General features: G+C 42.5%; 1 protein-coding gene across 7 annotated transcripts in view; it reads right to left on the reverse strand.

The window, feature by feature from the left end:
* SHANK2 (SH3 and multiple ankyrin repeat domains 2) overlaps positions 1–25,911 on the reverse strand; it is a 339,067-nt gene extending 313,156 nt beyond the window's left edge. For 5 of the 7 annotated variants that reach the window (XM_083408318.1, XM_083408316.1, XM_083408315.1 and 2 more), the window contains exon 1: positions 19,247–19,366. The gene's annotated coding sequence lies outside the window, so the exon portion shown is untranslated. Of the gene's footprint in view, positions 1–19,246; positions 19,367–25,520 lie in introns of those variants that run through there. The other 2 variants (XM_083408317.1, XM_083408314.1) reach the window with 1 other exon arrangement.
* Between the last annotated feature and the right edge of the window lie 429 nt (positions 25,912–26,340).

A 26,340-nucleotide genomic window follows, 5' to 3' on the forward strand; every position in this document is an offset into this window, starting at 1 on the left:
ATATGTTTATATATTACACTTTTCCAAATGGCTTTATTAATGTCCTTCAGAAAACTAACACAGTACATTTATGATGTACTAAATTAAGGGAAATAAGAAAAATGGGGAAAACATTTCACATGCTTCTTTTTATTTAAAGCATGGGCTACATCAGCCTTGGAAAGTGGCCCAGTGTTGCAATACAGTAGTACTAATATTGGGCCAGAGGGGGTGTTGGGAGAGAGTAGTGTATGAGAACCCTGCAGTGTAGTCCGGTGTTTTTATCCAGCATCTTGCTGTGTCGTATTGGTTTTGTCTTGCTTTGTTTTGTAGGGAAATGAAGGTTGGGATGATGCCAAATTCCCCATGGGGTGAGGGTATCACTGGGGTTTTGGGGTGTGGATTGTTTCTGTTTGAATAATACTAAAACAGGTATGTTCATGTCAAATCATTTCTACTCAGAAAAGAAAAGGGTGGCAGTTTATGACTTGTGGTGGTAACGTTGCTGCGGTCATCGTGAGGTATAAATAAATAACCAGCAAATGGAGACACTGCTTGCTTTTTAACCACTGAATCATGAATTAATTCAAGCGCGGGCACCTGAACCTTGCTTGCTGTAAATGTTACAATCTCTTTGGATGCACGCTCCCGCCAACCACCTGAAATACCACAACTCACCTTGAGCTGAATGTAGCATTGCCAGCATAAAATAAACTGACCAAACAGTAACATAGTTTTACAACACTATGAGATTTTTGCTTCACTAGTTTACATTCCATCTGTCAGACATCTCATTATTTCTGTGGGGGTGTTGATTTATTTCTGGGAACTCCACGCCACCCAAAAAAGAGGGTAAAGTTACCCCTATGTTGTGCTTGTGACAGAAGACCCAATTCACATACAATGTACTGGGTCCAAAATATCTTGTTAGGATACCTGTACACACCGCCAATGGTGCCAGCTAGGCACTTGTGATTCACTAGCTGGATGGAGGAAAAAAATTGTTTTACATTTCCTTATTTATTTTCTTAAAGAGACTTTAAATGCCCTTAGAAAAGAATACACTGGGACATACAGTGTCAAATCTCTAGGACTAAATGTAGCCTTAACCTTACTTAGGAAACCCAAACAATTTTGGCTTTTAATGCTTAGCTAATGCAAGAAAGCGTTTTGCTTGGTTGACAAACTAATATGGAATGCCTGCAGTTAACAGTAAAAACAGCTCATACACAAAACACATTTCAATTAATTTCTTCTCAACAGATGTTTATAAATAAAATGACTTTCTGGATCACTTCACTCTAGCAAAATGTGTGATTGTGTAGCAGTCCAGATGGCTCCATTTTGTTCTTCTGCACCTTTGTGAGCAATAATTTATATGGTTCCCCAAATGCTCGTTAGTTATCATTTCTCTACAGGGCAGCAAGACCCACCCCCAGTAATAATTAATATTTTGAAGACTATGTGGCACATCTGCCTTCCATTCACTGGAGAATTTAGATTGTGCCAAATTCTGCCCCAATGTGCTATTTCTATTGACATATGGTCAAAGGAAAAAAGCAATTAAGAGGTTCCTTTTATTTAGTTGTTTGTTTACTTACATATTTAAAATATTGATATACCAACTTTCTCATATCAAAGCCATTAAAAATCATAATAATGTAATCAAACAATATAAAACTAAAGTAAAATAAAATAGTAAACAATGGAAACACTACAACAAACATACAGATTAGGAGCCCACCCTGCCACAAACCGCCTGAAATATTCAGGTCTATGTCCCCTTTTAGAAAACTATGAGGAAGGAACAAGTTTTTATCTCCACGAGGTCATTCCTCAGCTTTATTTTAACTGCACTTCTACCCATTTTTTTATTCTACTTCACATTAGCTATATTATCAACCCTGCCATTTGGGAATCCCTTGCAGACGACCGCAGCACCTGGAAACAGACAGTCAGGCTGTGCATCCATCATAATAATAATATAATAATAATTTATTATTTGTACCCTGCCCATCTGGCTGGGTCTCCCCAGCCACTCTGGGCAGCTTCCAATAAGATTAAAATACATTAAAATGTCACACATTAAAAACTTCCCTAAACAGGGCTTCCTTCAGATGTCTTCTAAATGTCAGGTAGCTGTTTATCTAATAATAATAATAATAATAATAATAATAATAATAATAATAATAATATATTATTTATATCCTGCCCATCTGGCTAGGTTTCCCCAGCCATATCCAACAATATCCAACAGAATATTAAAATACAATAGCCTATTAACATTAAAAGCTTCCCTAAACATCTAATGGGAGGTCATTCCACAGGGCGGGTGCCAATACCGAGAAGGCCCTCTGCCTGGTTCCTTGTAGCTTGGCTTCTCGCCGTGACGGAACTGCCAGAAGGCCCTTGGCACTGGACCTCAGTGTCTGGGTAGAACGATGGGGGTGGAGATGCTCCTTCATATATACTGGACCGAGGCTGTTTAGGGCATTAAAGGTCAGCACCAACACTTTGAATTGTGCTCGGAAACATACTGGGAGCCAGTGTAGGTCTTTCAAGACTGGTGTTATGTGGTCTCAGCGGCCGCTCCCAGTCACCAGTCTAGCTGCTGCATTCTGGATTAGTTGTAGTTTCTGGGTCACCTTCAAAGGTAGCCCCATGTAGAGCGCATTGCAGTAGTCCAAGCAGGAGATAACTAGAGCATGCACCACTCTGGCGAGACAGTCCGAGGGCAGGTAGGGTCTCAGCCTGCATACCAAGTGGAGCTGGTAGACAGCTTCTCTGGATACAGAATTGACCTGCGCCTTCATGGACAGCTGTGAGTCCAAAATGACTCCCAGGCTGTGCATCCATAGCAGTGACCAGAGGAGAAATGACTGCTGGGTGGAGCACAGATAGAAGAAACACCATGGAGCATCTGCAGCAGCACAACTGGCGCATCTGCCCTAGCTGCAATAAAACATGTCTCTCCTGCATCAATCTCCTACATATTCAAGATCCATCATACCAAGGTTTCATTGTGCCAGTATGTTTTGTACTGTGTTCCCCAAACGTTCCCAGAGCATCGTCATCATGTATGCTGAAGACGGGTGGGGTTTTAAAGTCACAAAGTTATGTAAACAGTGTAGAACAGAAGCTATATAAAAACCCTATAAGAAGACCCTATGACAGAAATCAACTATCCATACTAGCTATACATAAACAATATAACTTAGGTTCAGTTTGAGTTAAACAGAGTATTTTAAACGGAGTATTTATTATCTCAGTATTTTAAAAATCAGAATAAGGGCAAGAACACAGGGTGAAGGACTATTTACTCATCTTTAGAGTCGTACAGACATCAAAATTACTGTGGAAAGAGTTACATCATGACTTAATATTTGAAAATGGCATATTTCAAACAGCTTGACGGCAGTACTTATCCATACATGTCTGAGAGCCACTCTGGGCAGCTTCCAATAAGATTAAAAATACATTAAAATGTCACACATTAAACATTGAACATAAAAGTGCCATTGTCTAATAAAACATACATATAATTGAGATGCATATCAATGTTATTTGCTGGTGGCTGTGGATACACTACATACAAGGTTTCTACACTGGCCTTAGTGTCCAAAATATTAAGACAAAATTTCATTATACATCATGGGATCCAATATGCTGGCGACCACTTATGCTTAAAATATACTTCCATATTGTATTTCTATAATTTTGTGGTGATCAGTGGCTTTTAGCAAGTTAATCTGACTGACTGACAAACTGATTGACTGCATATCAACTGCAGACAGCACTGATGATACCTGATTTTGTTTTTTTAATGCTGTGTACTTTGAATTTACTAATGCAATTCAAATGAACCACCTGTTATCTTTAAAAATAGGTTGATCACATTCTGGATTTATCAAGTAAATTATTCTAAATATGTTAGGTTACAAATACGGAGAAGTGCTGTATAATGTATGGTATGCAATCAGATCCCCTTCATTTTATGCTGTGCAAGTTCTCTTTAAATGGCAGATATTACTAATAAAAAAAGCAATGCACACTTACTTGAAAGTAAATCCCACTAAACTCAATGAGACCAACATCTCAGTAAATATGCTCATGTTTGGGCTGTAAGTAAATTCATTTTCAAAGACTGTGACACAAAACCAGCTGTTTGCATGAAGCAAACTATACATACCATTTTTAAACATTACCATGGCTGACAAAAGTATATGAATTATCTATTATTATTATTTGAATTTCTATATCACCCTATATCCAGAGGTCTCAGGGTGGTTCACAGAATAAAATCAAAATATAAAACCACAACCCAATATCCCCCCCAAAAAACCATTTTAAGAGGACATAGGGTGTCAATGAAATCAACCAAAGGCCTGGTTAAAAAGGAACATTTTTGCCTGGCGCCTAAAAGTGTATAATGAAGGTGCCAGGCAAACTTCCCTGGGGAGAACATTCCACAGATGGAGGGCATGTACAATTTTCCTTTAACATTCACAGGCTGTATAATTCAAATGTTTCGATCCACTGAGTGGTTATAACGATGAGCAGCCCTGCAGTGCTGAATTTTTACTATGTACCATCACAAATTAATTATGTGATGTCTTCTTAGCAAATTGGAAACGAAGCATGAATTAACTACGTAAAATTGTTTCAAAGGGGGCAAAAGTAACATCCATTAGAGGTTTCATTCCTAGAAGCATTGTCAGGTAAAATACTGTATCGATGTGTTGAGCTTTTAGCTAGAGTAGTCTGTTCACAAAGAACAAGCAGAAGACTGCAAATTGATTACAACACAAGCTATTCAAGGCTTGGGTGGCTTTAACAAGGTGGAGTGGCTTTATAGGTGGGTATAAATAATAAATTATTATTATTATTATTATTATTATTATTATTATTATTATTTAGAAGAGAATTAGACAAATGCATGGAGGACAAGGCTACCAGTGGCTACTAGCCATGATTACTATATGTTCTGCCTTCACTGTCAGAGGTATTATGCCTCTGAGTACTTCGTTACTGGCAATCACAGGTGGGCCGAGAGCTGTGGTGCTCCTGTCCAACTTTAGGCTTCTCACAGGCATCTGGTTAGTCACTGGGAGAAAAGGATGCTGGGCCAGAAGGACCACTGTCCTGATGTACTTAAAAGTTTTGTACAGAAAATCAATGAACAGGTCTTGAAATTAATGTATGTGATTGCGTGTCAAGGTCCCGCCCGCCCCACACACTTATGAATATGACACGTAGACACCAGTATTTTAGGTTAATGGGCTAATAAAGGCCACAACTTTATTGGCTACATAATGTGAGTGGTATTGGCTTAGGCATTGGACCCGAACCGACTATATCTGACTCCTGCCCGCCATGCAGGAAGCATAGCTATCAATGTTTCCCTTTTTTAAAGGGAAATTCCCTCATTCCAAATAGGATTCCTCGCAAGAAAAGGGAAAAGTTGACAGCTATGGAAGGAAGTCTCACAATGGTTAACCACCAGTAGGAGGAGCCCTGTTGATGTACATCAATTCAGAGGTCCCCTCAGGGTCACCAGAGAGGTCATGCCATGGCCCTAGCCTCTACCCAGGCTTCGGACAGGAACCACGACCCCTGGATTCCTTTAACAGAATACCCTTAAAGGGGAGGGGCAGGTGATGACCACAACCTCCCCTCCCATAAACAAGCTTTTCCAATGCCTAACCACCAAACCATACGAAGTTGTGACGATTTGCTACGAGGTATGCGAAAAACCAAGTAGCTGGTGCCAATCTGCCAAGTGGAAAAATTACTACCAGGCCCCTTCAACAGGCAACCAACCGAGGTCCATAGCAAGGTCAGAGTGTCGAACGCAAGAAGAAAGGGTGGGAGGGCAGGAAATCTGTGTTAGCAGGAAGCTGAAGAGAGAACTCCCGGCCGTGCAAAATATAATTGGGGCAACAGGTTCTAGCAACCATGGCGTCTGGGCTGGGGAATAGTTGTGTCCCACCACAACAGTATTTCCAACAGCAAAACTTCACTTTCCACTTATTACTGCTCACTTTTATAGTAGAAAACAATAAGGACATAGGTGGGGTCATAAGAAAACCACCTGACAACCCTGAATCAACGCTGAAGAAGGGGGTAACTTGTGCTCCTCTCCCAGTCATTTCTATGGCAATGAACAAAATGGCAGTGTGGGTGTATCCAATGGAGAAATAGAGGGCACAGAGCACTGGAAGTCCAGTATGATCCACATATGGAACACAACTATAAGCAGTGCTAATTGAGATTCATCACAAAGTGCTAATGCAATCAGATGAGTATCTAATTAGCATGGGGAAAATGATTAATTTGTGCAAATGGTATGAAAAACATTTTCCTGTTTCTTTTTTGTTGTTCTCCAGGGCTATAATAGCAGGGTCATACACGGGGAAAGAAGGATGAGGAACTGGAAAATGGGGCTCCCAGATCTCACCTGTGCTGACATTTGTTGCTTTGGGCTTCACAGGCCTCCTATGCTCCCTTGAGCTCAGAGCATCAAACCACAAGTTGTGGCTTACTGTGTGAACCACTACTAGTGGTTTATTTCTCCCAAACAGATCACAATCAGTACTCCAAAAACAATGGCTTACTAGGATGATTCATTTGGTGTGGCACAGGAGCGATCCAGAAGCATGCTTTTGTTCACTGTAAGCCATTGTTTATGGCTCACCGTGTTGTGCAAATATGATCAATGTATTTAGAATGGAAGTACTGGTTTCAAAGTGTCCTCACACCATTCAGTATGAATTTCCACTCCTGGGGTGAGCTCTCCAAAACAGTTTTGCAAGTTTTCATTGTGGCTCTCCTAGACTCAGTGGAAACTGTGGAGTGGACTGTCCTATCACCAACACATCTCCACAAAGCCCCCAAAGCAAATTTGCAACTGTTTTAAAAATGCTTGTGCACGTGTGTCACTTTAAAATCATTTTAAAAGCCAGACAGAACTTCTGAAGCATGAGGTGAGACTGACAGCTGACCCTGTGGCCAACTTGTTTGTATGTCACTGAAATTGTGAAGTTACACTGCAGGTGAAGAAACTGATTGTGACTGTTCTGTGAATACCTTGTCTTGGTCCTTAGTCTTAGTTTTTGCAGCAGGAAGCAGCAGATTTTCAATCCCTATAGATAGATATGGGCTTGCATTCCTATGGCCCCTGGGATGGTGTCCCAGGGGCCACAGAAAACACAGAAGGTGATACTGAACTAAGGCCCACTGAACAGGGCCAGATTCAACTAGGTTGTTGCACTAGCAGAAACCAACGCAACAAATCCTTTAGACGCAGTGGGATTTTCTGCCTTCTCCTCCCCAACACACCCCCAGAGCCCTCCCCAAACTACTAAGGAGAGCCCCCAGAACAGCACACAGGGGGAGGAGTGGGGAGATTGTTCTGTTCAGCAAGAAGAAATGCTTGTGCTGACATGATGATTGCCTTAGCGTGGAATTGAATTCCACCCCAAGACTAAGTTAGGTTCATTGATTTCAATACCACTCTAGATCTCCCTCTCTGAGGACGCAGAGAGAGGTCCAACCTCAGAGAGGGACAACCCATGTCAAATGCCTTCTTCTCATCATCACAAAAAAAACCCTCTCTAGCCCGTCCCCTACCAACCACAGAGTTCTAACATTGGTAGAGCCAAAAACGGGATGGATCAGAGGTGGATGGGGGGGGGTGTGGAAAGACATGAAGTATCCATAGCATTTCCATTTTCCTGGCATGCCCCTAACCATGCCAGCAATGGGCTTGTTTAAGTGAATTCCCATTGAGAGGGAAATTAGTTGGCGGGAGAATGGTGGAACTAAGAAAGGTCAGAGAACCAAAGAACATGAAAATATTTTGCTAGACTGGGTCAATGGCCCATCTAGTCCAGTATCCTGTTCTCAAAGGGGAGAGCCAGGTGCCTTTGGGAAGCCTGCAAGCAAGACCTGAGAACAACAGGGCTCTCCTCACCTGTGATTGCCAGCAAATGGCATTCAGAAGCATGCTGCTCCCGACAGTTGAGGTAGAGTATAAACTTTGTGATTAGTACCCACAGACAGCCTTATTCTCCATGAATCCTACTTTAAAGTCATTCACGTTGGTAGACATTACTGCCTCTTGAGAAAACCAGATCCATAATTTAACTATGTGCTATGTGAAGAAAAGCTCCTCTGTCATGAATGTTCCACCCTTACTTCCAACCTGCTGGTGAGATCCCAGCAGAACATGGATGCTTTACTTTAGATTCCTGCATTGCAGGGGGTTGGGCTAGATTGCCCTTTGGGTCCCTTCTAACTCTATGCTTCTATGAGTCTATGATTGCATAAGGCGGATCAACCACTTTTGGTTTTCACCCCTCCCCACCTTCAGGATTTCATTCTTAATGCACTCTTTTGTAGCTTACATTTCAAGCATAATGGTGACCGAGTGTGTGACAGAGAATAACATGCACAAACTAATTTGGCACAGAGGTTTGTTCTACAATGTCACGGAAGAATGTCAATACAGAACTGAGCCTATTGTAAAACAAAGTCTCCCTCTGTTTGCAGGTATTGAATGCTGTCTTTGATTGTACACTTGTAGAAATGTGTTCTTCTCTAGATTTTTCTTCCATTGAGAAACTTATGGCTCCGTTTCAAAAAATAACCAGGGTTCATTTATTAAAATATCTTACGTTTTGTGTCGAATAGCCTAAACAGAAGAATAAGCCACACCAGATACATAGTTGCCTGCAAAATAAAGTACTATCTTCCGTTTTAACTTTTGATTTCTTTATCTTTGAATATGTAAGCATTTTTCAAGCAGGGTTTTATAAAGTAATAATAAACGTTGGCACATGGTGTGAAACAGGCAATCGGTGTAGTGCAATGCACTACAAATCATAATTCAGGAAGAAATACATAGTTGCCTTCTTCCAGAAAATGCAAACAGAGGGGATTTACTGTCTTCCTGGGAGACACAGAATTCCTCATTCCCATGGCACAGGCATGTGGAAGCCAAAGTGTATACACAAGTTTATTTGAAGCCATTTAAAGGGCAAAGTGTTACTGGGACAACAAAAGACTAGGAAAAGTACTACAGAAGGACAAAGTGAAACATGAGAAAGGCCAAACGACATTATATTTTGCAAAATCACCGTAACAACTCCAGCTTGGAGATGTCTCTGATAAACAAAATGAATAAAGTGAAAAAGAAACCTTTCTAAAATGCCCATAACCTCTCACTAAGAGTGTGCTTCTTGTTCAATCCTATTTCTAAGGATAGGATTCTTAACTGGTATAAAATAGCAAAGTATATGCATTTTAGTGGATCTGCACTGATCATGGGAATTTTTCATCCCACTGACTTCAGTGGGAGGGATTGGAGGGGAGGCACCTCAATATCAATGACCATGCTGCCACCATGGCAAAGTATGATGCTACACAGGACCCAATCATAACAAGCTACCAATAATATATAAAATGCACATGGGGAAACAATAATGTGTTATACTCCATGTAGTTCTACCTCTCTGGCCCCAGGCACAGAGATTCCAAGGAAGCATTCTGGTAGTTCCCATGAGCAAACACAAAGGGAGCACTGTGCACAAAGCAGCATGTCTCAATTTGAGCACATTGTTTATACTTCTCAGCCCAGAACTCCAGGTACCTTGCCTTTGCACTCCAGAAACATGCATCTAAAGCTCCACAATAAACAAGAGAAAGGGGAGCCCAGGAAGCTGCCTTGTACTGAGTCAGACCATTGGTCCATCTAGGTCACTTTTGTCTACGCTGACTGGGAGTGGCTCACCAGGATTTCAAATAGGGTTTTCTGCCAGCCCTACCTGCAGATGACAGGGTTCAAACGTAGGGCCTCCTGCATGCACTGAACTATGGCTCCCATAGTTCTACTCATCCTTTTTGCTGTTCATGAATACTGTGTCATGTCTGAGTGTGAGTGATACTGCTCTGATACTCTATCCTCTGCCCATAACAGCAGGTAACATACAAGGAAGACACTCAACCACCCATGTAAGCAAAGACCCAGTCCAACCACTCTACTCAAACCTACTGCCAGCCAAACACTCATTAGTGTTGCAGTGTCACAGCCTAGATGTATGAAGCAGAACAACCAGGTACTGAACACACAGTATATCCCTACAAACTGCAACAGGGGTGGGTAAGTCCCCACGACCACCCACCCTGGCAGAAGAGGCTGAGGCCTGGCTAAGTACCCAGGTGGCACTGCTCTTCTCTGTTAGTCCCTCAGACCTATTCTGCATCCTGCTCCAGGGACTACAGTACACTACAGTACAGTGGTTAAGTACTGTATTCGTTCCGGAGGTCAGTTCCGGAGGTCAGTTCTTAACCTGAAACTGTTCTTAACCTGAAGCACCACTTTAGCTAATGGGGCCTCCTGCTGCCACCGTGCAATTTCTGTTCTCATCCTGAAGCAAAGTTCTTAACCCGAGGTAATATTTTTGGGTTAGTGGAGCCTGTAACCTGAAGCATATGTAACCTGAAGCTTATGTAACCCGAGGTACCACTGTACATGGTACAGCTGATGACAATTGCTTGTTATTCTCTCAGCACCTCTCCCCTTACTCCACAAGCAATTGTCCTATAGTCTCAGGATCCACAGGATCAAGTGCTGATATGTGTCATCCATTAAAGAGGTCCAGCCCATGACCAGGATGCTCCCAACCCTTCTTGTGGGGTTGTTAACCTATTTGCCTCAATAGGGCTCAGGGCCTATGGTGCCCCTACACCCTGCTCACTCATGCTAGCTGGAGTGCAAAGGTGCACAGGCAATATGGTGCTGCTGCCAAAGAGTATGAAGCAGTCGGGTGGATGGAGACGGAGATAGTACATGGCAGGCCTGCCTTATCAGGCATATAGAAGGAAAGAACTGATGGGACAGAAAGTCTAGAGCAGGCACAGACCAACTCGGCCCTCCAGATGTTTTGGGACTACAACTCCCATCATCCCTAGCTAACAGGACCAGTGGTCAGGGATGATGGGAATTGTAGTCTCAAAACATCTGGAGGGCCAAGTTCGCCTATGCTTGGTCTAGAGGGTTTATGCAGGAGCCAGTTCACTGGTCCATGCAGCACTGTTCCTGCATGCCTCAGTTGCACCTATGAGGTGGACCCTTCCCTGCCTTTCCAAGGGCTTGATCACCCTCTCCTGTTCCCCAACCCTGTGTCCTGTGCATGAGCCACTGGAAGCTGCTACCATTGGCACATGTCAACTGTACCCTTGTTCTGTCTACTTGGCTGCTTCCCAAAAGACCCTTTGCCTCCCTTCAATGGTCTTGAACCCTTGTCCTAGGAAGGTTGTGTGTGCTCTCTGAAGGCATCCTGCCCAGCAAGCTATGTGGGTGCTGTGTTGTGTATCTTCTCGCCTCTTCCTTGCATGCCTATTGTGTGTTGCAATGCAGGGGTGTGTGCTTGGGACATGTCCCAGTCACTGTGAGCTAATTTGATTCCACGCTGCATGTAGCTGTCATGGACTGATTGGTGGGCATTGGTAGAATTTCCAAGGTGTGTCCATCATTTTTACACAGTTTTTGTATTTTCTGGCTGTGTATTTGTACTCTTCCTTCGCAGGCTGCGCACACATTGGATACATCAGGTTTTCAACTGGTGCAGAGGTGGTTTTAGCTTCCATCCCAATATAATGCTTACTTATTGATTGGTTAGAGTAGCTTAGGAAAGACACAAAATGCCCACTTTGTGTTTAAGATGAAAAACTTGTTTTCCACCCTGAACACACACTGATAGGTATATTAGCTCGACTCTAACCTCAAGAGGAGACCAGGTGAATTAAGGTAAATTAAAACAAGAGTATGGGTCATTATTTATTGTTTATTAAACTATAATTTACCTTTGAAAAGTAATTGTGTTCAATATTCATAGTGCAACAGCAAGCAGCTTCCAAAAATTAAAAAACCACAGTGTACTATGAGCCATAATGGCCTCACAAGTTGTTTTCGGATGGATGAATTCATTCTACCATTCTAGGTTAGATTTCCCCAAAGACAAATTCAGTAAATTGTGATATTAAAAAAAACAAACCCAGGTCTCTGCTCCATTTCTTTTAATCAGCATGTTACATAACTGTTTTACTGCTTTAATATTTATTTAACTTCAACTGTTAAAATGTTAAGTTTGCAAAACAAACCAGCTACTTAGAATACAGTAGCATGTTTCATTATTTTAGGAAACAAATGTCATATTTCACATTATCCATTATTTTAACCAATTTACTAATAAACCTTTACCCCAAAATTAGTAGGCATTGGAAACAGACAATGCTAAGTCCTGCATTTGAATACTATTGGTTCAAGTAAGAAAGCATTTTGAAAAGTTAGATAGGTATATTATTCCTACTTTGAGAATATAAATCTGTCAAAGAGGGGCTGTCTTCAAGATATACTTTTTAAAATCAGCTACCTATTTGCCACCCTCCAGTTTCATGAGCATTTGTTATCTAAAATTTCAAGTTACAGGTTGCATTTTATGAGACATCAGTTATAAGAATATATTCACCATCCCTGTATTTGCTCCATAATTTAAGACAGGCATAAAACAAACAATTCACAGAAGCTGTCTTAAGAAACAAGAAGATTTGAGTAGTTTCTCATGAAGAAAGTTTTCTGCATTCCAATCTTCAGATTAGAGTCTGTTTTCTTGTTTTAAGAATTGGCACAATCCAAATGATGTCATTAGAATGGCATTTTCCTGTTATCAATTGCTAGTAAAATATTAACTTGAGCTTTTGCCTTGCTTAAATTGCTAGATGCATTTTAAATCAGTTTGGAATCCAGATGTGTATACAGCTGTAGATACAGTATGTATATATATAAACAAAATCAGAGTAATGGCCATTTTTTAGAACTATTTAGCTTTAGTTAATTTGTTTAAAATAAGTAACAAACCAAACTAACTCCAATCAGAGAGCAAATAACTTCTAATGTAAACTCTTTACTCAGGTTTTCTGCTCAGTGGCAAATTACTGTGGCAGCTAATTAAATTTTGTGAACATGAAGTCATTCATTTGTGCACACAGAGTTCCATCCTATTCAACACAGTTCCCCATTATATAACTACCTAGCCTGCCAATTGTCACTCTTACCTTTCTCCCATAAGCTTTACATTATGCAGTTCTCAGCAAACTATTTTGATTACAAAGTTTTTCTCTCTCTCACACACACACAAATTGAATCAACTTACATTCTTAAGAACTTTCTTTCATTCACTCTAAGGAAGGAAACAATAGCGGAAAACAGGAGAATGTGGGAACTGAGCCAGAAAAAGGGCTATAGTCGAGTCGGTAGCAAAATGGCTATGAGGGCATTTTAATTAGTCATAACCCACAACTTCCACTTCAGGTGGAATTCAACATTGTGTTAATTTGATAGTTCCATCAGCACAAGCATTTCCACCTGCCAGGAGACATCTCCCATCTCCTCACTCTGTGTGATGTTCTAGGGCAGTCATGCCGAACCTTTTAGAGACCAAACAGCCCAAAATGCAACCCAGAACCCACTTATTTATCACGAAGTGCCAACACGGCAATTTAACCTGAACACTGAGGTTTTAGTTTAGAAAAAACAACTCATACACTAAAATCTTTTGTCTTAAAAGTAAAACACAATAACAGAGCTTTGAATGATGCAAGCAACTTTTTATTGAAAGGTAAAAGTTTGCATTTGGCATGCTTTTGAACAATTAATGTGATGCCTCAACCTCGCAGCAGCAGGAGGGGAAGGAAGACGGCCACTTGGAACTCCCAGTGGCCCACCAACATGGCAGCACGCCTCTGAGAATGTGCAGAGTGGTGCGCCCTCCCCACCTACAGTGGAGGCTCCCCAAGGGGAAACACATGCTCTGGGGGTTGTGGCTCCATTTTGCACACACACCCGATGCCCCACCCGAGGCGACACAAGTACCAGGATCCACGCCCAGCCTCTGAAAACAACATGTGCACCTGCTTGGGGGCACCAATGCCCCACCTGGCCCTTCCCTTTGTGCCTCCCTGGCCACAAGGGCGCCTTCTCTGTCTGGACATCCCGCGCAGAGTGGCTGAGCAAAAGGAGCCCTAAAGGCGCTGCAGCAGACGGGCCAGTTTGGGGATTTCAGCTCTTTATTGTCCTGCTTGTGCAACATCAGAAACTGAGGGCCCACCATAATCATTGCCGCAATCCACTCACACCAAATACTAATTGCCACAATATGCTCCGGAAGCCTCTGTGCAATTGGGCGCAATGAACTTGGGCCAAAGAATAGCTGTAACCCCCATTTTGGAGAGTCGGCGCCCTGACGGCATTACATCCCACTCCGGCCGTGCAGTTTCCTGCGCCGACCCACCACGCACATGGCACTCCAGCTGCCCAAGTTGAGCTGAGGACTTGACACGCCACCCTCGCCTTCTGCTGGCTCTGTGCTGGGGCGACGGCGCCCACAGAGAGGGCTCCGAGTGCTCCCTGTGACACTCGTGCCATAGGCTCACCACCACTGTTCTAGGGTCTATCCATGGGGGGAAGGAAATAGCACTAGTATTTAGTTCAGTCTAGCTTTTCATTTCTAAAAAATAATAATAATAATAAGTGGTCAGTCATTTCCTTGTTTACTCACTTAGATTATTTCCATCCATCCCCAGTCTTAATTATCTCCTGAAAGTGGTCCTGCTGAGAAAAGTATTTTTTGCAATTTGATTTTGAAATTATCTGTGGAAGCAATGTCATCAGAAACCATTATTTCAACTGATGGCTACCTTTGGTGTGATTTTCAATAGTCAGGCAGACCTGACTCTGCCCATACAACGTGTGCTTATTTCGGCCATGCCTATTAATCACCAGTGCGAGATGCTCAGCCAGTCTGTTAACTTCTACATTGAACTGTAGAGTTGGAAGAGATCACTTAGTCCAACCCCCCTGCAATGCAGGAACCTTTTGCCCAGTGTGGGGCTCAAACCCACAACACTGAGATTAAGAGTCTCATGCTCTTACTAACTGAGATATCCTCATGACACCAAGCTAAACAAATTTTTAGTGAAGATGTCTGATGAGTAGAGTTATGTCCAAGAATCAAGTTATTCACCCCAGTTTTATTTTTCATATGGAAACAAATTGGGATACTGGTGCATTTAAGACAACCCTTCTTCCTCACCACCATGTCTATTCTGTTATCAAACAGCACATATCTTTGCACTTGTGTCCTAAAAATATAGTTGGAATCTGTTCTACATGTATTTCTGAAGGAGGCTTCAGTGTCCCGTCTATACTCCTATTCCAGTGTACCATGTACACTTCCTATTTTTGGCATTTGCAACAGTCATTCTAATCTAAATATCAGCCTGAATGTCCACGTTGGTCTGTGATGCATTGTTGCTTTTACCTGTTACTTCTGTAACTCTCCTACACTGGTTAAAAATTAAATATGACATAAGTAAACAATTCAATGGCTGGAATCCAGCTCTACTATAGGTGTAACCAGAGGCTTTTTTTGATATGTCCAGTGGGAATTTATCCTTTTTTTACTGAAAGGCAGAAGGCAATGTCATATCACAAACTATGTTTGAAACTTGTTTCAATTTCAAAAGCTGTTTGCTATGCAGCCTGGGAGGGTTTACTGTTTGCATAACCTTTAGGTACACAGAACTAGTTGTGCCATTCTTTGGATATAATTAAAGCATGCTTTTATTATATATTATTATTCACATTGATCTTTATGTATTCATATAATAACATTGCCAGAGGTTATACTTTCCTAAGGCATGAAATTAAAAAGCCTTTGAAAAGTAATTATAGCTCTTCATTATTTTAAAAAATGCTTCTAATACCTTTTGTAACAAAAGGTAGATTTCAAAAGCACTTTCTATTTTATTTTCTCACAAATGAGCATAAAACATATTTTATACATAAAACCTGCCATTAACCAAACTAATGGGTGTGACAGCGCATCAGTTTTTCAAAGAAAAGGCCCAAGCTATGAACTTCTGTAATCTTGGAAACTTCCACATATAGGAAATAAATTGACTTAAGTACATAGCAGCACCACTTAGTTTATCTTCAAATTAATAGAGTATTCAAGGTATCCCAAAAATTAGTGTATACCTAACATTGCAAAGCATGTTTGAAAATATATGTATCTCAGAGGTACATGTCAGCTGCAACCAATCCTGCATCACTGAGCATTCAGTGGCTAACCCTCGTTTGCTGCCATTTAATGTGTCACATACCCTGTGTATACAATACAGCACACAGCTAAAACTATGAAAATCACTAGCACAAGATGTAGTGGTGGCTTCAGAAGCAGACTAGACAAATTCATGGAGGCTAAGGCTATCAAGGGCTACAAAGCACATCCAGGACCACTGGGTTATCCTATAAAAAGGCACATGGAGGTCTCCTTCAGACATGTTCAAGCCACAATAGGGGCTGAATCTGGATGTGCTCAAACCCAAAGCAAAAATCTTATAACCAGCTCATTAAAACTGTGCATTAATATATTGCAAAAACTGGTCATCTGTCAAAGCTTTATGTAAAGTTCATTGCAACTTCCGTATTATAACTGCCTTCTACAATCACCCAAGATACATAAAAAAAGGTGCTGCTACTATCAGAAGTCTGACTGGTATAACCTTCTTACTGGTGATGTTACTCTGCTAACCCAGGCCCTGGAAAGACATTTTCTGATGAAGAGGGAACCCCATGCAAGGATTTCCATTTGCACAACAGGATCCCCCACCACCACCACCACCACCTCAGTTTCTCCTTCTGTGCCCTCCCCAAATCTGCTCTGGAGGATTGGGGAAAACCCCATAACATATATAGGGGACATGCATATGGAAGAGAGCTTGGAGTTCTGTTGCCCAGGTGGAAATCTTTGCACTGATAGGCTTACTTAGCACTACTTTGGATACAACCCTTTGGCTCAAGTCCTCACTCCTGGTGCTTGCCATAGACATGCCCCTTGCGGAGAATACTATATTGCCAATTAATTGTTTAGGAGGATGGTGAAGCTTTTTTCTGCTAGTATGGCGCAGTTTATTGCTGAAATTATGCTGCCTATTGACATTGTGCTGTAGACCAATTGTACTATGCTGCCTATTGACATTGTGCTGTAGACCAATTGTACTTTTTATTTTTTGCACAATTAATTACATAAGCCACCAAGAGATGTGAAGAGCAAAAAGACTTTTAAAAAGAGTAAAATATAAATCAGAAAACGCTACCAAAGATTCCCACTTAAAAGAAATACAGTGGTATCTTGGGGTACAGATGCTTCGGGTTACAGACTCCGCTAACCCAGAAATAGTACCTTGGGTTAAGAACTTTGCTTCAGGGTGAGAACAGAAATCGTGCAGCGGTTGCGTGACAGCAGTGGGAGGCCCCATTAGCTAAAGTGGTACCTCAGGTTAAGAACAGTTTCAGGTTAAGAACAGACCTCCCGAATGAATTAAGTTCTTAACCCAAGGTACCACTGTAAAAGAAACATAAATTATTCAATGCAGGGTAGCCTTTTCTAGTGGTTATTACACAGAGGGAAAACAATCCAATTATGCAACTTTGTTACGTCTTGAACCAGGCTCTCTAATTCTTTTCTGAAAGTTCCACATTCAGAATTAGTTAGCATGATCTTTTTATGGTTTGTGAAACATTAAAGAGCTGTTAGAAGACCACTGGGGTAATAAAGTGAAGTGTGCTAAACCTTAAAAATTCCAGAGTAAAGCATTCAGTGTAAACTCAAGTCCCTTCAAAGCTGATTATCAGAATGAATCATGATATAGCTGGAATACATGGTTTCAAAGGACAGGTGCTGAATGATTCAGAAGGTTTCAAGAGAAAGCACAGAAAACGATTCTGTCAAAAGTCAGACTCTTAGAAACAGCAGCTGCTTCAAGAGAAAAGTCACATTATCAATGGCCACCATGAGGGTGTCCATGCTATCTTTTTCTTGCCTGGCTTGCACAACAGGGAAGCACAAACGCAATTCAATTACAAACACAAACTGGAATGTCATCAGAAACATCTAATTCACCCAGTGCCCCAAGGGATAGATTGAGTGGATCCATATTGCAGTTGGGAGTGTAGCAAAGTGATCAGAGCAAACCATGGTCAATTCCCTGACTCACAACTGGGGACCAACATTGTAGCCATGGGCATTTGGTTGGCTGGCCACTGTAAGAGCACGACAGTGGATGAGATAAACCTTTAGCCTGATCATCTTATGTGTACCCAGATTGCTTAGGACAGGGCTTCAGTTGTGCCCAGGATCAGCTCCACAATCTCCATTCAATAACTTAATATGTGAAGCAGTAAATAAGAGGGAAGTGCCTTTTTGAGCATGTAAGGAGAGTCTTTCCTTAATTATCCTGTTATTGCTGAATACCCCCGTAAACTCAGTATGGAAGCACACAAGATACCTAGGAAAGAGATGGAACGCTTCAGCCATAGCTCTCTCCATTTATAAATTAGGTACTGGCTAAGGTTCACTCATTTCATCATGGAGAGACCAGTAATTTGATCAAATGCTGAGGTAATTGGAGAACCAACAATGCACACTTGGCAATAATGCAGATAAACTCAGCCCATATTTGGCACATGCAAAGGCAACTGTGGTAACCAGCTCTCAGTTTTCCTTTTAAATAATGTTAATGTGGAAGCATTTTAATTCTTGAAAAAGCCAACGTATCAAACTTTCCTAAACAAAAAATCAGCAGCTTTGCCATGCATCAACAAAACCGGCTTAGTAAAGCTAAAAGTTTGCATTAATAAAAAGTACTTTGTTACATGTGCCTTTCCATTTTGAAGAAGTGAAAAACAAGTTAGCAAAGAGAAACAATAGCCATCTTTAGCAACTTTTAACACTGCATCCATGTGGGTGGGTGAGCACATACGAAAACCAGAAAAGAAAAGATCGCAGACTCTTGCCGTATTCTCCTACTGAAAGATTAAACACTAATCACGCAGTAGTTTTGTTCTTCTTGAACAAAATCAGACATTTCAAAAGGACTTCCAATCTCTGAAAGGGCCCTAGGTATACAAGAATACTATTCTGTGTGAGGCCCCTCCACCTTGTAAAACAAAGTAAACAAAAATCTTTCAGTGAAACTGAAGCCAGGAGCATAAGAGCGCAACGTGCAGCAGCTGCTTGTGTAATGCATTTCTCCTTTTTAAAATGAATTTCACTTGTTGAAGGAAGAAGCATGTCTATAACTCATCTTGTTACTTTCCAGCTTCCCTCTCCCAAACCACCCATTTGGTACACAGAACCCTTACCTGTGGCATGTCTCAAAATATCGGTTCTTAGGAGAGCTGGCACAAGGATGAGGAAATGTATTTATAGAAGGCAAACTTCCCGGGGAGTGCTCTGACTTTCAGCTGAAACTGTAGAACAATGAGCCCGAGCCTGTGTTATCCTGCAGCCCAGCCTCCTCTCTCCCCTGCCAATCACACAGCACACCAAAACCAATTGATATGTAAAAGGGAAAAGGCTGAGGGGAAAGTGCAGGTCTTCTCAACAGAGTCACCAAAGGTGCTGCCAGATGTGGACAATTTAGCAGCATATGATCATTGCTATTCTGCTAAACTGGAAATGGAAAAGGAACTTTGCTTTCCAACTCTTAGGATACAAGTAACATTCTATAGCCAAGTGATCAGCCCATTCCCACAACTTCCAAGGTTTGGGGGAGCATTGGAAATCTCACTGCGCTCCAGAACAAGGTTGTTCCCTTCCTGCTGGAACTGAAGGGCAAGGGAAACTGATATAAGAGCAATGATGTTTGGAAAGGGGAGGGTTAAAGTGCTAGAACTGCTTCCTAGAAAGGGGAAAGAGAAAGAGACCACAGGAAAGGAAGTGGCTAGAGATTGCCATCTATACAGCCCATTACTGGTCTATCTAGGCTAGAAGAGCTGTGCCATCTACATTTGAGGAAATCGTACAGATGTTATTGCATATTAAAATGTTGGATTTTCTGACTTCAAAAAAAGAAACTAGAAGCTGAAAAGGTAAGATGTGGGAAGGGCATGTCTTGATCATGAATCATGCAGGTGCCCTATTAAAAATGTGTGAACAAAGCATGATTGTTTCACAGTAAATGCCCAGTAAGGAAGCCATCCAAAGGAGATAAGATAGTGTGAAATATTGCCTTTGGAAATGGAACAGGAAGGTTGAAAGAGGAAATAAATGCATTTAGAACTAGAGAACTAGAAAGAAAAAAAGAATGGTTTTTAAAGTACTTTTTAAAGTGGGCGTTATGTGAGAAAGGACCAAACCCACTTTAATATGAACTCGAGGGACTTGTGACATGACAAGGACTTTGTCTTAAAACCAATGGAAACATGACACAGACAGCATCAATAATGTGACTGCAGAATGCACACATCCAGTGTACTATTTAGAGGAGGAACTCAGGCACTACACAGGCGCTGTTAGAACACCTGGGATTTGTAACCCAGGGAGCTGCTGCATTGAGTTACTAACAGTCCATAGCAGTGGAGGTTCCCATTTAAATGAGATGGCAGGTACACCCAAAGGGACATAGGTAAGTTCTGTTACCCACATCTGTGCACATTTTTAGTAAGGATAAGCAGCTAATAAAGAGAGGTGGGGGCCTTTGAGGGAGTAATAACAAGCACCATGCTGACATCAGAATGCCATGGACTGCAAATTATTGGGCAGTTTTCAACTACCATGCCCCATCAACACAAGGATTTCCCCACTCTCCTCACCTGTGTGTGTCCTTAGCCCTCCTCAAAACCTAGAAGAGATTTGGAGGGCGCACAGAGGAAGGAGAAAGAGACGACCTTTGCTACAATTTTTATATGTACTGTAAGCCACCCTGAGATGGGTGAGGTATTATTATTATTATTATTATTTCTTTTATACACAGTCATAAAAGCTATGTAGTGCAGTTGAGAAGAAGTCTCTTGTATTCACCAGCCACCCTTTCCCTCAGCAACAGAAGGGAAACCACCACATCCATCTGATGTGGTGTCTAGTTGGTGTATGGTGGCCGTTCCCTTGGGAAAAATGCAACAACCTCTAAGGCCTGGAAAGCAGTTTGAGGCTTGCCATTGTAGCCATTTCCCTTCAATGCCTATTTTCTAATAATAAATAGATAAATCACAAATTTATTTTCTCGTTTATTTAAAATATTTATATCCCACCTTTGTACATAAATACCATGGCAGGGAATAGAACATAAAAATTAACCATCACATAACAGAATAACTAAAAACCAGTAAAACACACAACAATGGCAGCTAAAAACAATAGGACCGGCTAGATACCAGCATCCGATAGCCATGGGAATTCAGCAAGCCACCTTTCTAGTGCTTCCTTTCTACAGAGACAAGTCTGCAACATCCAAGGACGCCACACTCTATCCTCTAAAAAACCTTACCTTCAATTCAAGATTGCATGTTGGCCTGACTGTGGTTACTCAGTTGTGGAAAAGAAATCATATGCTCAGATGCACTCAATTCTTTGTAATGACTTTGTTATGTTCCAGAGATGATTTCTGGTACTACTCCTTAAAGTTCTAAATTAAGCCTTGGATTCTGCCTGCAGTGATAATTCTCCACAGGGAAAGTCTCTTGTCCCTCTGGTTATGAAGATCCACCCACTTCTTATTGACATGACCCACTAAGGTGGAATCGGGGGTAAAATCAGACAAAAAGCAGAACATAGGAGGGAAATGTGTAAATGGACCGTTGACATTAACTATCACTCTTTCATCATATAGTCATCTGCCCTGTGTTAAATTACACATTAACCAACGCATTACTTTTTCGTTTGTTTCTTTGGAAAGTAAGCATGAAAGAAAATGTTGTAATAGACCTAGTTGCTTTTTGATCTCTCGATCTCTCTCTCTTTCTCTCTCTCTCATAATAAACCAGTCTAGCCGAACAAGGTCAAATAGGACACAGAAAGGCTGGCCTGGATACAGGACAAACAATGACAGAAAAAGTTAAGGAACAGTGTGATTCAAAGAAATATCCACTTTGGAGGCTCCCATAAAAAAACAACAATAAAACCCTTCTGAGGTTTTCCACCTGAACTAGGTCCACACTAAGATTATCCCAGCACTTATCCATTTTCAGTACTCCCATACTGCCTCATCCCAAATCAGTGTAAGCATTAAGGATTCATGGTCCAGCATCATCCTTACTCAATCCATGGGTTTATGCCCCCACCCCAAAGAAGACACTAAATCATACAATGAGGCACCATGCCCCTTTTTTTCCCTGTTAGCAGGGTGGGGTATTGGGTTGTTGTTTTTATTTTGATTGTATATTTTGTAGTTTTATCTTTTGATTTTGTTCTATGAACCACCCTGAGACCTCTGGTAGACCTCTGGTAGATAGATAGATAGATAGATAGATGATAGATAGATAGATGATAGATAGGAGTAGCTAACTGGTGACCCCTGGGCCAGATCCAGCCTCCCAGTATTAAATACTTAAGCAGTATTTCCTCCTCATAAGGGTCCTGGGCATAGGGGGGGGGGGAGAGAAGGGAAGGCAGGTGGGAAAATTTAACACTTGATGGTTCCAGTAGCATCTCCCATGAAGTAAAAGCAAACCTCATCAGATTGATCTGATGGGCAGGGTAAAGAGGCAATATAGGTAGTCAGTGAATAGTGAGAGAGTGTGTGGAAAAAGTGAGTCTGCTGCTTGTTATGTATGAGAGTGTGTCTGTCAGCTGTGTGTGTGTGTGTCTTCCTCTCTGTGACTTTGAAAAAGAGCTACCCCCTCATCCACTTTGGCCACACCCACTTTGAATATGGCCACACAGACTGCTAGCATTCAGCCTTCAGACAGAGGGTTAGTCAATGGGGAATGTGCCCCTCAAGCCAAAAAAGGGTTAGGCACAGGTTAAGAAGTGTTTGGTACACCCTCCTGAGAGAAGCACAGTGGTACCTTGGGAAGGGAAGATACACAAAGAAAGATAATTTACTACTGCCGTGTGTGTGACCCCATCACTTCAACTCCTTCCTCAGGCATGGTCTACACTTGCAGAAGAATTAAGTGGTAGAAACAAGGAATGGAGTGCAGCACTTCAAGCTGCCATTAGGAGACCCCATACTTTGAATGCTTCCTTGTGTGGAAAAAAGGTCTTACCAAGTAAAAAGCTAGAGCACCTGAGAAAAATGTTATAGCAGCCCAGCTCACAGTGCTAGACATATACCTGGAAGGAATTTATGCATTCAGAAATGGCATCTCCCACCCGCAGTCTGAATTAGCACCGCCCATTTTATCACCCTACTTTGCTGCATGCGTATTAGAGCCAGACCCTCAGTTTAAAGTCCAGTGCAAATGCATATATGGATAGACTTCAGAGAGATGAACTGAGTATGAAACTAGCCTGCAATATCTTCTTGAGAAGCCTTTGGGGGGGGAATGCATCAGGATTTGAACTCAGTGGATTCCTTTCCTATCAGGCAAACTGATTAATACATATTCCTTTTGTATGGTCTAAGAGGTGACCATATAATCCGTTTTCTTAGAAACTGTCATGCAACAAACAGTCCAGTTTTGGTTCAGTTATGAGCAAGCTCTCCATAGAAAACTGGTGCTATGAAAGCTGAGTGCAGTGATGTTGCAGCCACTGAAGCATACTTCACAGCCTAAATCTCAATTCAGCTCTTTAAAACAGGGACTTAGCTACTGGTTAAAAAGAATGATAGCAGCATTAATGCATGCAATTAATGGGAGTACTGTGACCTGAAAATATCAGGAAGTTTTACTGCTCACAGTATTGCCTCTGGCTAGGCAGCGAAGCGGAAGCAGCATTTGAAGGGCTGTGTGGAATTACAACTTTCTCTTGCCCTGTTTATACTAGGCAAAGTTGAAGAATGGAGGGGAAGCCCCCATAAACACACGTTTCAGCTTCAAGTACCAAAACTACATGTTCCAAAACTGCCTTACTATGTCAAGACTGTGGAAACCCCAAATTTCTTCACAAACACCAAATTTTTCCTCGAGCACTTGATATGATGAGGCAACAGAACCTGTATTAGCAGTACAATGCATGGATAGAGCATATTGTTGTTGTTTAGTCATTTAGTCTTGTCCGACTCTTCGTGACCCCATGGACCAGAGCACGCCAGGTACTCCTGTCTTCCACTGCCTCCCACAATAGAGCATATTAATTATCTCCATTTCTCTTAGTGAAGGCCTGAGTCCTAAACGTGAAATTAAGAGTCTACCTCTTAAAGTAGAGGTAGACTCTACTTTACAAGGCTACAATTGTAGATTGCTATAATGACAATTTGGGGAGCAAGAATTGCTATACTTTTTCCTGGCAAGGCACTTGCACCTGTTGACTTTCTATTAAAGGTTCAAAAAGAACAGCAGCAGCATAAAAGGCAGAAATTCCCCATCATTGATGGGAGGAGTAAACCAATTCTTTCCTTATCCAACATAAACTATATACAGTGCAGCTAAAAACAAGTACCAGAACTCCCCAAGAGGAGCTGCCTGTTGTCAAGGTTTTCCAGCGTACACAACGGAATACTCCCCATTTGTTCTTCTACCTGAGCTACTTGCCATGGGTCTTATTTCAGAGTACACTGAATTCTTTGTTACCAAGCATAAGCAATTGATAAAGGGCAACTTGATAGACAAGGGGGAACAAACAGGGAATTTATTTTCCCCCACCAACCTTTTCTTTTTATTTCTCAGCCTTTCCTAACAGAGGAAGAAACTTGTGTCCATGGATTCATAGATCTTATTCTTTGCACACATAGTTCAGGCATACAGAAGCTGGGTCAGTCTCTTTTGTGGGGACCCCAAACACAACCCTGCTTTGCCCCTGAATTCTTCTCTGCAGGAGAGGACAAAGATGTGCATATCCGAGGCAACACCCAAAGAAGACCAGGCTGTGAGGAGAATGTGTGTTCAGGAAGAAGGCAGAAAGACTTGAATTCACCTTCCATGGACAATGTAAAGTCCTGACCTTGCCGCATACAATTTGCACAGGGCATGAATGGGCTTCCCCTTGGCGAGAATGAACCCCGACGGCTAAAATGCTAAACGCGACGACTTGCATCGTGAAATCGATGGCATTTTACTTGCACAAAATGTATCTGATCGGCTGCACCCTCCCAGGCATGCATCTCTCAGGAATAACTAATTTCAAATACGCTCCCTGGTAACGCAGAGGTGCCTCCTTCCTAGTTATTAAAAGTTATTTTTTTCTTCTTCTTTTTCTCTCTCCTTCATTCACACAGCCGAGAGGCACTGGAAGGGGCGCAGAAGGGGAGGAAGGGGTTAACTCCGGCTCCTCGACATATTCCCGGGGAAACAAGCCTCCCCGGCTCCAATGGGGGACTTGCTCCCAAGTAAGCGCGCAGAGAGAATGGTTCCTTCAAAGTTGAGAGGGAAGCAGGCGAACAAATTAACCTTGTGAGCGCTGAGGCCGCCTCACGTCTCCCTCAAAACACCCCAACAGGCGGCAACCAGCAGCACAAGCCCCCCCCCCCAAAAAAACCAGCCCTTGTTTACTTATCCCTCAGTGGGGCAGAGGGGCAGCGAAGCTTCTCCTTACCTGCGCCCGCGGCAGTGTGAGGCGGCGCGGGGCTGGGCGAGCTTTTCCGCCGGAGACGGCGTCGGTCTCGCGCTCTCCTCGGCGCGCCTCCCTGGTTCCCCCGCTACTACCCCAGCCTCAGTTCCAAAGGGTCGGCGCGGCTGCTGCTGCTGCTGCTGCTCCCTCCGCCGCCACTTTTGTAATCCGTCATGTTTGTTTTGCCGCGGAATCAGCAAGGCGACGGGAAAGTTGGGCTGGGGATGTGAAAAGGTCCGGTGCGCAAAGGCGCCTGGCAACTTGCTTGGGAAAAGGGGAAGGGAATGGAGAGAAGGAGAGGGAGAGAGAGAGAGAGCTCCCCAGCTAGCTGGGCGCTGCGCTCCCGTGCACACGCTGCAAATGGATGCGATGTGACAATAGGCGACCGGTGCCCGGCTTCTTCCCCTGCCCGCCCCCCCTGAGGGGAGAAGAGCTCTGTTCACGCCTCACTTCCAGCGGCCCACCCCAGATCCAGGAAGGCGCGCGCAGAAGGGCACTGCAGCCGAGGCTCGGCGAGAGGCGACGTTTCCTGAGGGCACAGATGACAAGAGAAGAGCCAACCTTGCTCTTGATTTCATACGCTCGGATTGGGGGGGGGCGGGGGGGAGAGAAATCTCCACAGAAAGTGCCGTTGTGAGCAAGGAAGGAGCAGCAGCAGCTCTCTTCTCTCCCACCACAAGTCACCTCGGAGCAAAGCGTGGAAGAGCCGGTCGAGTGGGACCGATATCTTCTGTTTGTCATTGACACAGTCCTTGCGCGCACCTAGTTGGGCGAAGAAGGCCATTCTTCAGCGTGCAGGTTATAG

The sequence above is a fragment of the Podarcis tiliguerta genome (genome assembly GCF_965153285.1).
Source record: "Podarcis tiliguerta genome assembly, chromosome: 1".
In the NCBI taxonomy this organism is placed as follows: domain Eukaryota; kingdom Metazoa; phylum Chordata; class Lepidosauria; order Squamata; family Lacertidae; genus Podarcis; species Podarcis tiliguerta.